The sequence below is a fragment of the Nycticebus coucang genome, chromosome 5 (genome assembly GCF_027406575.1).
Source record: "Nycticebus coucang isolate mNycCou1 chromosome 5, mNycCou1.pri, whole genome shotgun sequence".
Taxonomy (NCBI): domain Eukaryota; kingdom Metazoa; phylum Chordata; class Mammalia; order Primates; family Lorisidae; genus Nycticebus; species Nycticebus coucang.
Window position 1 is genome coordinate 49,369,389 of NC_069784.1, and position 12,935 is coordinate 49,382,323.

At 35.9% G+C, this 12,935-nt stretch overlaps 1 pseudogene; it reads left to right on the top strand.

Annotated features, from left to right (window-relative positions):
* The first annotated feature begins 10,113 nt into the window (after positions 1-10,113).
* On the top strand, positions 10,114-10,200 carry LOC128587088 (uncharacterized; annotated as a pseudogene).
* Positions 10,201-12,935: the final 2,735 nt, after the last annotated feature.

Here is a 12,935-nt window from a genome sequence, read left to right on the forward strand (position 1 = left end):
TTGTAGACTCTCCAATCAAAGTGGGTCAATTGAAAGAGGGCTATGGCAATGCCAGGCACGGTGATTACTGCATAGTAGAGGCTTCTGGGTGATTCAAACATATGACTAAGACCTTAATCTTTTAGTACAGTTGATACATTTGGCAAATAAAAATGCAGGGCACCCAGTTATATTTGAATGTCAACTAAAGAATGAGTAATTGCATAGCACGTGTCTTCTACAATATTTGTACATACTTATACTCAAAATATGTTGTATATCTAAAATTCAGATATTACTGGGTGTGCTGTACTTGATCTACCTTCCAGGAACCGGCATTTTAAAAATTTGATGCCCTTCTGATATTTTCTATGTTGTGCTGTGGTTGAAACCAGAACCACCATAGTGAAAGCGTAGCTACCTCTTTGGCACAGGTGCTGTTTGTGACAGCCCTCATATTACTTAGCACTCTCTGAATAAGAATTCCTGGGATAAGTGCCTTCGGAAATTTATTTTCAGAAATGAGGATCATTTTTATCTAATGAGGTAGAAAATATTCCTTCATCATTAATGTCCTTTTTCTTGATTTCCAAGAATCTTGGAACTTAAATTTCTACTCTGTTCCAGACATCCTTTTGGCACAAGTCCATTTTTCACACAGCATATTCTGCAGAACACCATGTAAAAGGCATGTAGTGATATTCACTTTTGGAAGTTTATAGTACTTTTTAGCAAATTAAAGGATCTGGAGAATTTCACAATTAAAAAAAATATCTTTCCAACTTTTCTCCACCTACAGTTGCCTTAATTTGTTTGATTACAGAAAAACCTTTTAAGAAATACCCATTTACACCCAGCAGAAATAATTGACTGAGTAACTTAGGTTGACAGATGCTGGTTTACGGTTTTGACATGATTATTTTCCCCTCAGTCTGCATGATTTGCACCTTGTATTTAAATTTCACTCTCTTATTATTACATATACTGTATTTCATTGCAAGCCTACTCATGCCTTTTTTTGAAAGTATGCAACAAATAAGTTGTAAAAAAAAAAGTAAGCAAATAAATGTCCTGAGATGGGTGACATGTATCACACATGTATTATATATGTATCACATGTCCAGCAAAGATTTATGAAGGACTGGTGACTCAGAGCACTCAGAGAAGCACAGTCAGTTTCCTTCTTCCCTCCCCACAAAGCTATCCATGTATACAAGGATGCCACTTCCACAAAACAACCTGCTCCCTCTGTCTACCATTGCCTCCTGCCCTCGTCATAACCTTCACCTGGCTAGGGAGCTTGTAGGTTGCAACTAGTCTCTCCCAGGTGTCAACTTCCACCCTAGAGATGGCTGAGTTAGCAGGAACCCAAGGCTTGGGAGTACATTACATATGTGGTGCTTAGGGACCCTTCAGGAATAAAGGGAGTGGGGACTGTGTGAGTTATTATTCTAACAGCCTCAATTATTAACTTAGCCCTTAGGTGAGACCCCTTGGTACCTAGCAATCATTCCAGCACAACATAAATCTATTTGTCATAGAGAAATCTCATTCCAAGGGGGAAAGACTCTTATTTATTCCAAGGCTGATGGCAGGTACCAGAAACCTAGAATGACAGGATAGTCCATGGGTATTTTTAATTTTATTATTTTTTTAAACCAGTTTCCAACAGCTGGTCGCCAGTTGCCCCCTGACGTGGACACATAAAAGCAAAGCCTCCAGCACTGTGCCAGCCAGGATCAGAGAAGAAACACAGCCCTTATAAATCAAGGCTGTACTGTTCTACAGCTTTAACTCAATGAAGTGCATGTGTATGGGATAAAGGGGACAAGCTGTGACTGGGAGGAAGAGAACGTGCTCCTCCCCCATGGCTATAAGCCAGGACCAGTCTCCAGAAAGCTGTTATCATCCTCTCATTCCCCCTGCACTGGTCAAATGGTTCCATTAAGACCATACACTCCTGTGGCCAAAGCCTTTTTGAGCCTTGTCCTGGCTCTTTTTAAAATCTTAGTTGTTTAAGCTTGGAGTAGAGCGAACCCTCAAGGGAGAAGAGCAGAGGGGAACAGCCGTGTAATACTGAATCACTAGAGACAGGCAGTCTGGGGGCTGAGGTTCTAGGAAAGAGAGGAAAACGGAGGTCTTTTTTAAGGAGAAGGAAACCAGAATTAAAAGAGGAAAAGTGGAAGAAAAAATGAAAAAGATGCAAGCACAACCTCCTCCCCAAGTGGGTGAACTTCATTCATGGCAGAGGAATAACTTTCCAGGGACCTACTCAGGTAACATTTCACAGGACATCATAAGCTGAGTACTAAATCTTAAGGTGAGCTCAGAGAGTTCAAGAGTTCAAGAGACACAAATGCTAAGAGACATAGGAGGTTTCAGAAATGAAATTCCAAACAGATTTTTAATAAAGATGACTGCTATAGTTAGAGAAAAGTGGATACTACTGGTTATCCATCCACATTCCTGAAAGACAATGACCAGAAACATGTTGGCAGAGTACTATTCACTGGCAAAGCATTCAGAACTCTTCAGCATAAACATCCACTCTCCTATCCAAACCCCTGGTCAGGAGCATGTCACCTGGATGCTAAAAAACCCTAAGTGCTAGTGTAGGGGAGGAAATAGTAATGAGGGCAACTCAGTCTGCAATTTAGTCATTTTTTATGAGCTAAGGGTCAATTCTATGTCGGATGTTGTGTCAGGTGGCTGCCTGGGTAGAGAAGAATCACAGGTCAAGCATTCCTGCTGCCTGTGGACCTTGTTCTCACCCAGACACACAAAGAGCAGAGGAAGAGGTTAGAACGGTGCCTCAAAGAGAGCAGGAAGCACAGACCATCAGGCTCCAACTGGAAATGAGGACTCATGTAATTAATATTAGTCCACTTACGTTTTTAGTGCTCTGGTACTGTCATATTCCTCTGAGATATTCAGGGTGAACTTTGTTATTCCAGCTGAGAAAACTGAAGCTCTGAAGAGTTAAAGGATCAGCCCAAGGCTACCGAATCTCTCAGTGACAGAACACAGCCTGTCTTTGCCACTGGACACCACCTTCACGAAGGGCCTTTTCTTCAATCAGGGATCTCTTATACCTCCCTCCATATCTTTCCTGCCTTTGTTTCTACCACTATTCCCTCTCTTTACCATGACCAAAGGAAAACCAGCAGCTAAAGGAATCAGGTATTTGTGCAAATTCATCAACTAACATAACCCTCCCAAGGTAAATCCCCAGACCCAACAGCTTTTTGTGACTTGTGGATGACCTTTGATTTTAAAACAAAGGGAAAAAGTAAAACCTATCATGCATATAATCCTTACTCCCCTGTGCCTAACCAAGTTTAGATACTCTGAGTTATCATTTTAACCTCTGACTTATGTAAAACACCATTGATTCTCATGGCCAGATCTCAATTTATCATATACACGTACAGCTGGAAAAAGTTGAACAATGATTAAATCATAAAATCTGCCTACTCCACACCTACCTTTATGTAGCCTAATATGTGGAGTAAAGCACATATTAAAGTTAATGGGTCTCATTCTCATTTTATGACCAGAATGATCCTTTATGCTACCTTGCTACAGATTGTCCTTAGTCTCATCAGCTTTACTCTTTACAGGTGTTATTGATAACATTTTACTCTCTCCTCCGAAGTTCCATTAATCCTTCCTATATCAACTATCAGTTGATGACTCCTTACTTGACTAAGAAAAGAGAAGCAATCAAAAAAGATCTCCTAAGAGAAAAAGAATATAGAGTTAACAAGGTAATAGAGAAGAGAAATAAAAAATTGTAAAAGTACTTAGCCAAAAACAGTAATTATATTAAATATAAACAGATAAAATGTTCCAATTAAAAAAGAAAGATGGTAAGACTAAAAGAAATTAAACTACATGTAGCCTTTTAAGATATACATTTTAAATACAATGATGAATGAAAGTTGAAAGCAAAAAGATGTTCTTTTTGAACACCAATATAAAAAACCTAGTATGGATTGGGTGGGGCCTGTGGCTCAAGGAGTAGGGCACCAGCCCCATATACCGGAGGTGATGGGTTCGAACCCAGCCCAGCCAAAAACTGCGAAAAAAAAAAAAAACTAGTATAGATTTATCAATATAAGGCAAAGTAAACCTTAAGAAAAGAAACATTACTAAAGATAGATATGTCATAACAATGACAGGTCTATCTTAAGAATATAAAATATTTCTTATTTGTGTGGTTCTACTAATATCCTCTCAAAATTTTCAAAGCAAATATTGCCAAAAGGAAGAATAAATATAAGTCACTTTACAATGAAAGAGATTTTAACATGTCTTTCTCAGGCAGTTAAGATAAACTATCTAAAAAAGCAAAAGGACATAGAAGATCCTAATAATAATAATACAATTAAGAAAATGACCAAGACCTAAACAAGTTTTAACAAATATCAAAGAAGTGAAATCATTTGAAGTCTATGTAGCAAACACATGTTAGAAATTATAACAAAAATACAACTAGTAAATTGCCATGCTTAAAAATTAAGAAATTAAACTTTAGGACAATAGGACTATAAAAAAATTGCAATAAAAGTTTAAGAATTATTTTAACTGAATGCTATTACCATTTAGAATGTCTTTTCACAGCTGGGCACCCATAGCTCAGTGGTTAGGGTATAGGCCACATGCATCAGGGCTGGTGGGTTTGAACCTGGGCTGGGCCTGCAGAAAAAAGAAAAGAAAAGAAAATCTTCCTGGATGCAGCCAAAGCTGTGCGCAGAATGAAATTTACTTTAAAGAACAAGGTGACAAACCATTTTCCTTAGCATCTATTTAAAAACTTAGAAGAAACAGGAAATTAAATCCAAAAAAATCAGGAGATAATAAAGATAAAAAATTAATAAAATATAATGAGGATCAATTAAAGAATTAAATTAAATATACAATAAAGAGGATCAAAAAATTAATATAATATAAATATATAATTAGGAGGATCAATTCTACCAAATATTTTTTGAAAGGACTAATAAAATTTTCAATCCTGTGTATAGAAACTTGTGGGGGAAAAAAAAGACTGATAAAGTTGAATTAAAACTTTTCCCCAAACTGGTTAGGAAAAAAGATTGAAAGCAAAGACTACCAATAACAAGAATAAATCTAATAGACATAAAAAAAATAATGAAACAATATTATGAACAACTTTGTGGCAATAAATTTGAAAATGTAGATGCAATAGACATTTCTATAGGGACAAACTTATTAAAATAAACACAATTCTGAGAAGCCTTGTGTGTATTAAAGTAATTGAATTCATAATTTAACACCTATTCCCAAAGAAAACTCCAGGCCCAATTAGCTTCAGCAAAAGAATTTTATTAAACCGTTAAGTGAAATATAACACCTGTTTTATATAAGGCTCTTCAGAAAATAGAAAAATAAGAAATAATTACCAAGTAGTATTGTGAAGCCAGAATAATTTGAAAACAAAACCTGGCATGGACATTATAAGATGTTAAAATTATAGGCTAATCTCACTCATAAATGTAAGTACAAAAATGTTGAACAAAATTTTATAATTTCAACCCAATTATATGCTACACAGGATAATATATTTTCACTAACCTGGATTTATTCTAGGAATAAAAGATTACTTTAAAATAATCAATATAACTCATGATATTAATAAAATAAAAGTGAAAAACTGTTATGATCATAATAGTTGTAAAAGAAAATGTGGAAAAATTTAGCATCCAATCATGACAGAAAAATCAGCTAGGAAAAGAAGGGAACTTCTTTGATAATGTATATCAATAGTCACAGAAAACATGATTTTTCATGGCAAAGTATTTCTTCTGAGAACAAAGATGGGAGATGGATGTTCACTTATATTATTCCTATTCTACTGTCCTAGCCAGTGTTATATTGCAAGAAAAAAAAATATATAGGGAAGACTTCTCTCTTGTGGAGAAAGAAGCTCTGAAAATTCTGCCTCAACTAAACAATGTAACCTCAGGTAGAATAGTCAGAAATATTCATTAGATGCTCTTGAAATTGGTCAAAGGCAATCAACAAACTGAGAAATATTTATTCACAAAAAATTGCTGAACATTGAGTAAGAACAATGGGAATATGTGCCTTACTTACTTGGAGCATCTTTCATCCCTTTTCTAGCTTGCTTGAGGATATAGCTCACTGGATCAGGGCTGGCCATAAAACCAGCAGGTTTTCTGTTAGAGGCAGTGACATTCCTTACAGGTATTCACAGTAGGAAATGAACAAAAACTGTCTATAACCCTGGTAGCCTTAGGCCATAGACTCAACCCTTTGGGGATGAGAAGCCAGAGTACTCACCAGAAACATAATGGGAAGATTCTTGAAATGAAAGAACAATAGAAGGTCTTGACAGACTTTGCATTCATCGTGGCTGCTTGTAGACTGTGTACACATAATGGGGAGACCTGAAAGTTACTGGAGGAAAAAAAAAATAAAAGCCCACAGCAAACTTGAAAACTGCCTGAACTTTGTCCTATCTAACCTATACTCATATCCCTTGACCTCGAACAGAAGGCTTATTGGCTAGAGATGTTTGAGCACAATCTCTTGTCAATTATTGGCTGGTAATTAAGTTCTTTAGAGTGTCCCCAGGCTAAAATTTTAAAATAAGAATAACAAAAATTAATATATCAGAAACACTAGCAACGGTTGTACATTGTGTGACACCACATTCCACAGATGAGGCAAATTACAAGAAAACAGAACCATCCCCGCAGGGAAAAAAAATCCAATTTGAGGAAAAATCAGAATTCAGAGTTGCTAAATGTTTAGTTATTATGAGAAATTATGAGACCTACAGAGAACTAGGAAAATGTGATCCATACATTGAAGTACTCACCTACCTCTCAATATATGCAGATGTTGGCTTAGGAGACAAAAATTTCAAAGCAATTATAAATATGTTCAGATAACAATTAAAGGAAATGTGTAAAGAATTAAAGGAAAATATGTCCTCGGTGCTATAGCTCAGTGGTTAGGGCACTGGCCATGTACACCAAGGCTGGCAGGTTTGAACCTGTCTTGGCCCTGCTAAAAAACAACAACTGCAACAAAGAAACAGGCGGGCATTGTAGTGGGCACCTATAGTCCCAGCTACTTGGGAAGCTGAGGCAAGAGAATAGCTTAAGACCAAGAGTTTGAGGGTACTGTGAGCTGTGATACCATGGCACTCTACCAAGGGTGAGATAATGAGACTCTGTCTCAAAAATAAAAACTAAAAAATAAAGGAAAATATGATGACAATGACTCAAAAAATGGGGGACATCAGTAAAGAATTGAAAACCATCCAACAAGAAGCAAAAATAAATCTATAGTTGAAAAGGACTGCATCAAAGTAACAAACTCGGTTGTAGCTTTCATGTGAAAACCCTAAATTAGTTTCATAGTAGGGCTAAGTACATTGGATACTTTTTCTTCCATTCTTGAGATACTTTACTAAGAAGAATATGTTCCAGCTCCATTCTAGGGGGAAGGGGGAAAGAAGGGGAGGGAGGGGGGAGGGGGGTAGAGGGAAGGAGATTGGTGGGATTACACCAGCAGTGCATCTTACAAGGGTATATGTGAAACTTGGTAAACGGTCTGTGAAGTTAGTGAATGATGCCCCGTGAATATATCAATGTACACAGCTATGATTTAATAAAATAAATAAATAAATAACCAAGATATTAAAAAAAAAAAAGTAACAAACTCACCACACAGGCTCAACATTAGATTTGAGACAGCAAAAGAATAAGTGAACTTAAAGGTAAATAAATAGAAATAATCCATGTGAATAAATATATATTTGCTATCTTATTCTCTCACTTTCCTTGAAAGGAAAAATCGTATAAAATCTTAATTAAAACACTATATTTTTGGTTTACAACATATATAGATGTAACATACATGTCAAAAATAGCAAAGAGAGGATAAATGTAGGCACTGTGACCAAATTATTTTTTAATATGAAATTGAATTTGATCAGTTAAGTACACATCACAGTACCAAGAGCAAACTTTAGGGAATAACTCAAAAAATATAATTAGAAATTCAACAGAGGAAATGAAGGGAACAAAAAGTCATAAGACATAGAAAAACAAAAAATGGTAGATATAAGAGTCTATACCTATTTAATGTAATTATTGAAATGTTTGAGCACGATCAGTTTAAAAGATTAATTTTTGTTATTCTTATTTTAAAATTTTAGTCTGGAGATCACTCATGTTTCTAAAGAGCTTAATTACCAGCCAATAATTGATAAGAGATTGTGCTCAAACATTTCAATAATTATATTAAATAGGTATAGACTCCTTCAATCAAGTTAAACTGAATTCAAAAAACAAATATTTAACTATATATTGTTTACTAAAGACATACTTAAGATTTAAGACATGACTAGCTTGAAAATAAAAACATGAATATGAGTGTAATAATCATGAAAGAGCTGAAGAGAGCTGGCTGTTCTAATGCCAGAAAAAATAGACATAAAGACAAAAATATTTCTAAAGTCAGAGAGGACATTTCATAATGATACAAGGATCATATAACATCATATAACATATAGCATCATATAACAAAAAATATAACATCTATAAGTGTGTAAGTAAAAACAGAGACCTAAAGTACACAAAGGGAAAAATGGACAGAATTGTAAGAAGATACAGACAACTTAACAGTTAAAATTGGAGCTCTCAGTGTCTGATTCTCTATACTCGATGGAACAACTAGAATTAAAATTAACAAAGCTATAGAAGACTTATGTAATACAGTAACAAATGTGATCTCACTGACATTTACAAAACATACCACCCAACTCCAGCAGAATTCACATTCTTTTCAAGAATACATAAAATACTCTCCAGAATAAACCATATGCTAAGACATAAAATTAGTTTCAAGAAATGTAAAATGATTGAAATAATTTCAGATGTGTCTCTTAACTACAATGGAATGATTTTAAAACCAATAATGAAAGCTCTAGATATTTGGAAGTTAAACAACACATTTCTAAATAGTCCAAGGGTCAAAGAAGAAATCACCAGAAAAAGTAAAAAATATTTAGCATTAAATAAACACAAAATAACAATATATCAAAATTTATGGGACACAGTTCAAGCAGTGCTTAGAGGAAAACTTTCAACATTAAACATAATATTAAAAAGAAAAAAGTTCTCAAATCAATGTGTTTACCTTTAGAAATAATAAAAATAAAAACAAATTAAATCTAAAGGAAGCAGAAAGAAGGAAATTTAATAAAGATCAGTGTGGAAACTAATGAAATAGAAAAGATAAAAACAATAGAAAAATAAATAAAACAAAAACTGTACCTAGAAAAGGGTAAAAAACTTGATAAACCTTTAGCTAGACTGAGCAAGAGAAAAAAAATGAGAGAAGGCAAAAATGTTACCAAATTCAGCAATAGAAAAGACATCACTACCACACCTACAAAATTTAAAATATTATAAGGGAATATGAAAAATGTGCCAACACATTAGACAATTTAGATGAAACAGACAATTTGAAGAAATACACAAATTACAAAAGTGGCCAGTAGAAGGAATAGAAAATCTGAAAGAAAATGAATTAGTAATTTAAAATCTTACCAAAATCTCAAATCTAGACTTAGATAACTTCACTAGTGAATCATTTCAAATAGTTAAGGAAAAAAATGTCTTCCCGTCCAAACTTTTTCAGACAAGAAAGGGAGAGGAAACATATCCAAACCCATTCTGAACCTAGTATTACTCCAGCCAAATATATCACAAATTCACAAAATGCACAAACTAAAATTCCTCATGAACATAGATGCAGACATTCTTTATAAAATATTAAACTAGATAAAACAACATATGAAAAGAGTTATACAATATGATCAAGTGGAATTTATCCCAGGAATGCATGATTGGTGTATATTTTAAAGTCAATTGATATAATTCACAATATAGATAGACTAAAAGGCAAAGGGAATACGGGAACTCCATGGTGTGATAGGAAAATTCTAAATCTTCATAGCAGCAGTTTTTATACAACTATATACCTCATCAAAATTCACAGATCTGTATACTGAAAGTGATAGACTTTATTGTATGCTAACTGTACTTAAATTTGGCTTTAAAAGTAATCAGGATCCCTTTTGGTTCCTAGGCATGATGACTGGGTTTTCACAGTAATGTGTGAGATGTGCCACCCTTAAATATCGTTATGATTCAGATGTGGGGGGAAAACAGTACTTGGGAGTGGGGTGGGATTTTAGTACCTGCCGCCCTCTTTGCTATCCTAGAAGCACACCAGGCATGCTCCGACCTTGCCATCTTTAACCTTTCTGCACAGTCTGTTTGAAGCTCTAGTTCTCTAAAGATGCCCATGGTTTGTTTCCTCCCTCCCTTCAGATCTCTGTTCACATAACACACCTATCTAACTTTTGCACAAAACTTTCGCAGTATCATTCATCTTCTTTACCTGGTCAACCCTTACTCTATAAACTAAGAATTTTGCCCACAATTCCTTTACCTCCCAATCAGAAATTCATCCATTAAGATTAATTTACCATCTTCTGTCGGGTCTCATCACAAGAGCAGTGTCTGCTGAGACCTGTGGAAACTGGTGGTGATCCACTGTAGAAATCAAAGTTAGGAGTGATGGTAAAGAAAGACAAGAGACATAGAGTCAAATTAAAAGTGGGAGCTCAGGGGTCCATTGCCTGTCAGTGAGATTCTGGCAATGGCCCAGAGTGTTTGCTCCACTCTGATTTTATTGAAGTCTATTTGTCCAGAGGGTAAGATGAGGGAGGGAACAAAGATGTCAGCAGTTTCCTATAGTTATTATTATTAACCTTAAGGGTAGCCTTCAATAATCTGAAATCTGAGCCTTATATTGAGAGAACCTCTTGCTTGAGGTTACACACACAGATTTCTAGGGAGGTGTTAAAATCTGCCAGTTCTCTGTGGAGTAAAACATTACCAGCATTAATCTCCTCTGAGGGATGGGTGGGAGGGAGGCATTTTTCTCCCATTACCACCACAGAGGATTTTCCTCTGTGATAAGGGATATAAGCCTTTCTGCCCATATCTCATAGCTCAAGCTACTCCCTTAGTCTCTGCCCCAGGCAAATGCAAATCTCCACAATGGGTATCTGCTTTGCCTGTTAATGGGCAGGAAAGGCCCTAGAACATGTATCTTTTCTTAGGACTTGTCACAGCCTCTTCTATGACCATTATTCTCCTCAGAGTTCTCACAGACCCAGCGGGGTGTTTGTAAGCTGTGTGCCCAACAGGCTAGAATTCAGAAGAGGCAAGAAGCTTGCTAGCAATGGCCAGCTTAAATGTAAACTAGCTGACTTTTCTTTGTTCTGACTCACTCAGCTTACTTTTTAGTTTTCCTCTTTTTCTGGGTGTGCTTTCCTTTGCCAAGAATGGGCTCTTTGGTCCCCATTCTACCAGCAATCTTCCTTAATAAAACCAATGACAAGAGGTAAATTTTTGTTGTTAAATGTTCTAGTCTAAAGGCAGTAGTTTATAGAGCATCAACACATAACTGGTTCCACCTAATTCCTGGGCATCCACCAACTTAGCACCTCTTCCCACAGGCAATGTGCTGAGCTGAAAGCTTTCTGAGAAGAGTAAGATATTAATTATGTCTTCTAAGGTTTTTAATCTAGTTTGGAGATTGAGGAGATAAGATTTTTGCACATATTAAGAGAAATAACAGTACCCCACAGAAAATGGTGTGCCAACAAACTATTAAAGATAATTAGGAATTGGGAATACAAGAAGAAAAAAAATTACTGGATGTGTAAGATAACCCTTCTAGGAGGAAATGGGTTTTGGATGGAGAATGTAGATATGAGGGAGGAAACTGGGAGCAGTCATGATCAAGTGGCAAACATGGAATGTCAAGGTGTTTGGGAGTCAGGCAGCTGAATGATAGATTTATGTAAGACCACAGCGGGAAATGAGCCCACAATGTCAAGTTGAGGCTCTGCACAAGGCACAGGTTTCCTATCCTTCAAGTAGGCAGGACTGAGGATGAAGGGCTGACCCTGTGTCAGTCTGTTTGGGACTGTGTGTTCAGTTGTCTGTGTGGACACTTAATGAAACATGATATGAAATATCTTCTTCCACTTTTCTTTTCTTTTCTTTTTTTTTTTTTTGGACAGGTCTCAAGCTGTTGCCCTGGGTAGAGTGCCATGGCATCATAGTTCACAGCAACCTCCAACTCAGGATCGAGTGATCCTCTTGACTCAGTTTTTCCTATTTTTAGTAGACACAGGTTGTCACTTTTCCTCAGGGTGGTCTCAAACTCATGAGCTCAAGCATTCGACCTGCTTTGGCCTCCCAGAGTGCTAGGCTTATAGGCGTGAGCCACCTTGCCTGGCCTCACTCTTCCTTTTCTTAAAAAACAAAAGTGATGTGGGCTTTAGTTGTAGACTCCTAAAAATTTTAGTCAGCCCATTTGTTTTATTTTAGGTTTTCCATTATTTAATAAATGAGCATTCCTTTACATTTTTAACATATTTACATAGCTGCTATGGCATTTATTTGGAACTCTTTACACTATATAATAAGGCACTCCTACTCAAGAGATTTCGTTTGCTCTTTATTTTGGAATAAGAACTAGAGTTCATGTATTTGTTTATTTTTCAGATATGTATATATATAGATATTTTTTAAATTCCCAATGTTTTCTTAATGAGTTGGAGACATTAATGAGAGTAAAATCAACAAAATCTAACTAAATAAATTCTGTCTTATGGGGCCCTTTCCATCCAGAGGGAAGGTAAAAAATAAATACAAAAACAAGAATTTGCTTTATTCTATGGCTTGTGAGTTAGGAAATTATGGCTTTGTTGACACAGGAAACCCCAAGCCAGGGTCTCCCTGAGGGAAATACCTTATTGCCTCCTGGGGTCTGGCTTCCTGCAGCCGCCAAGCTGCTAACACAGGTACTGC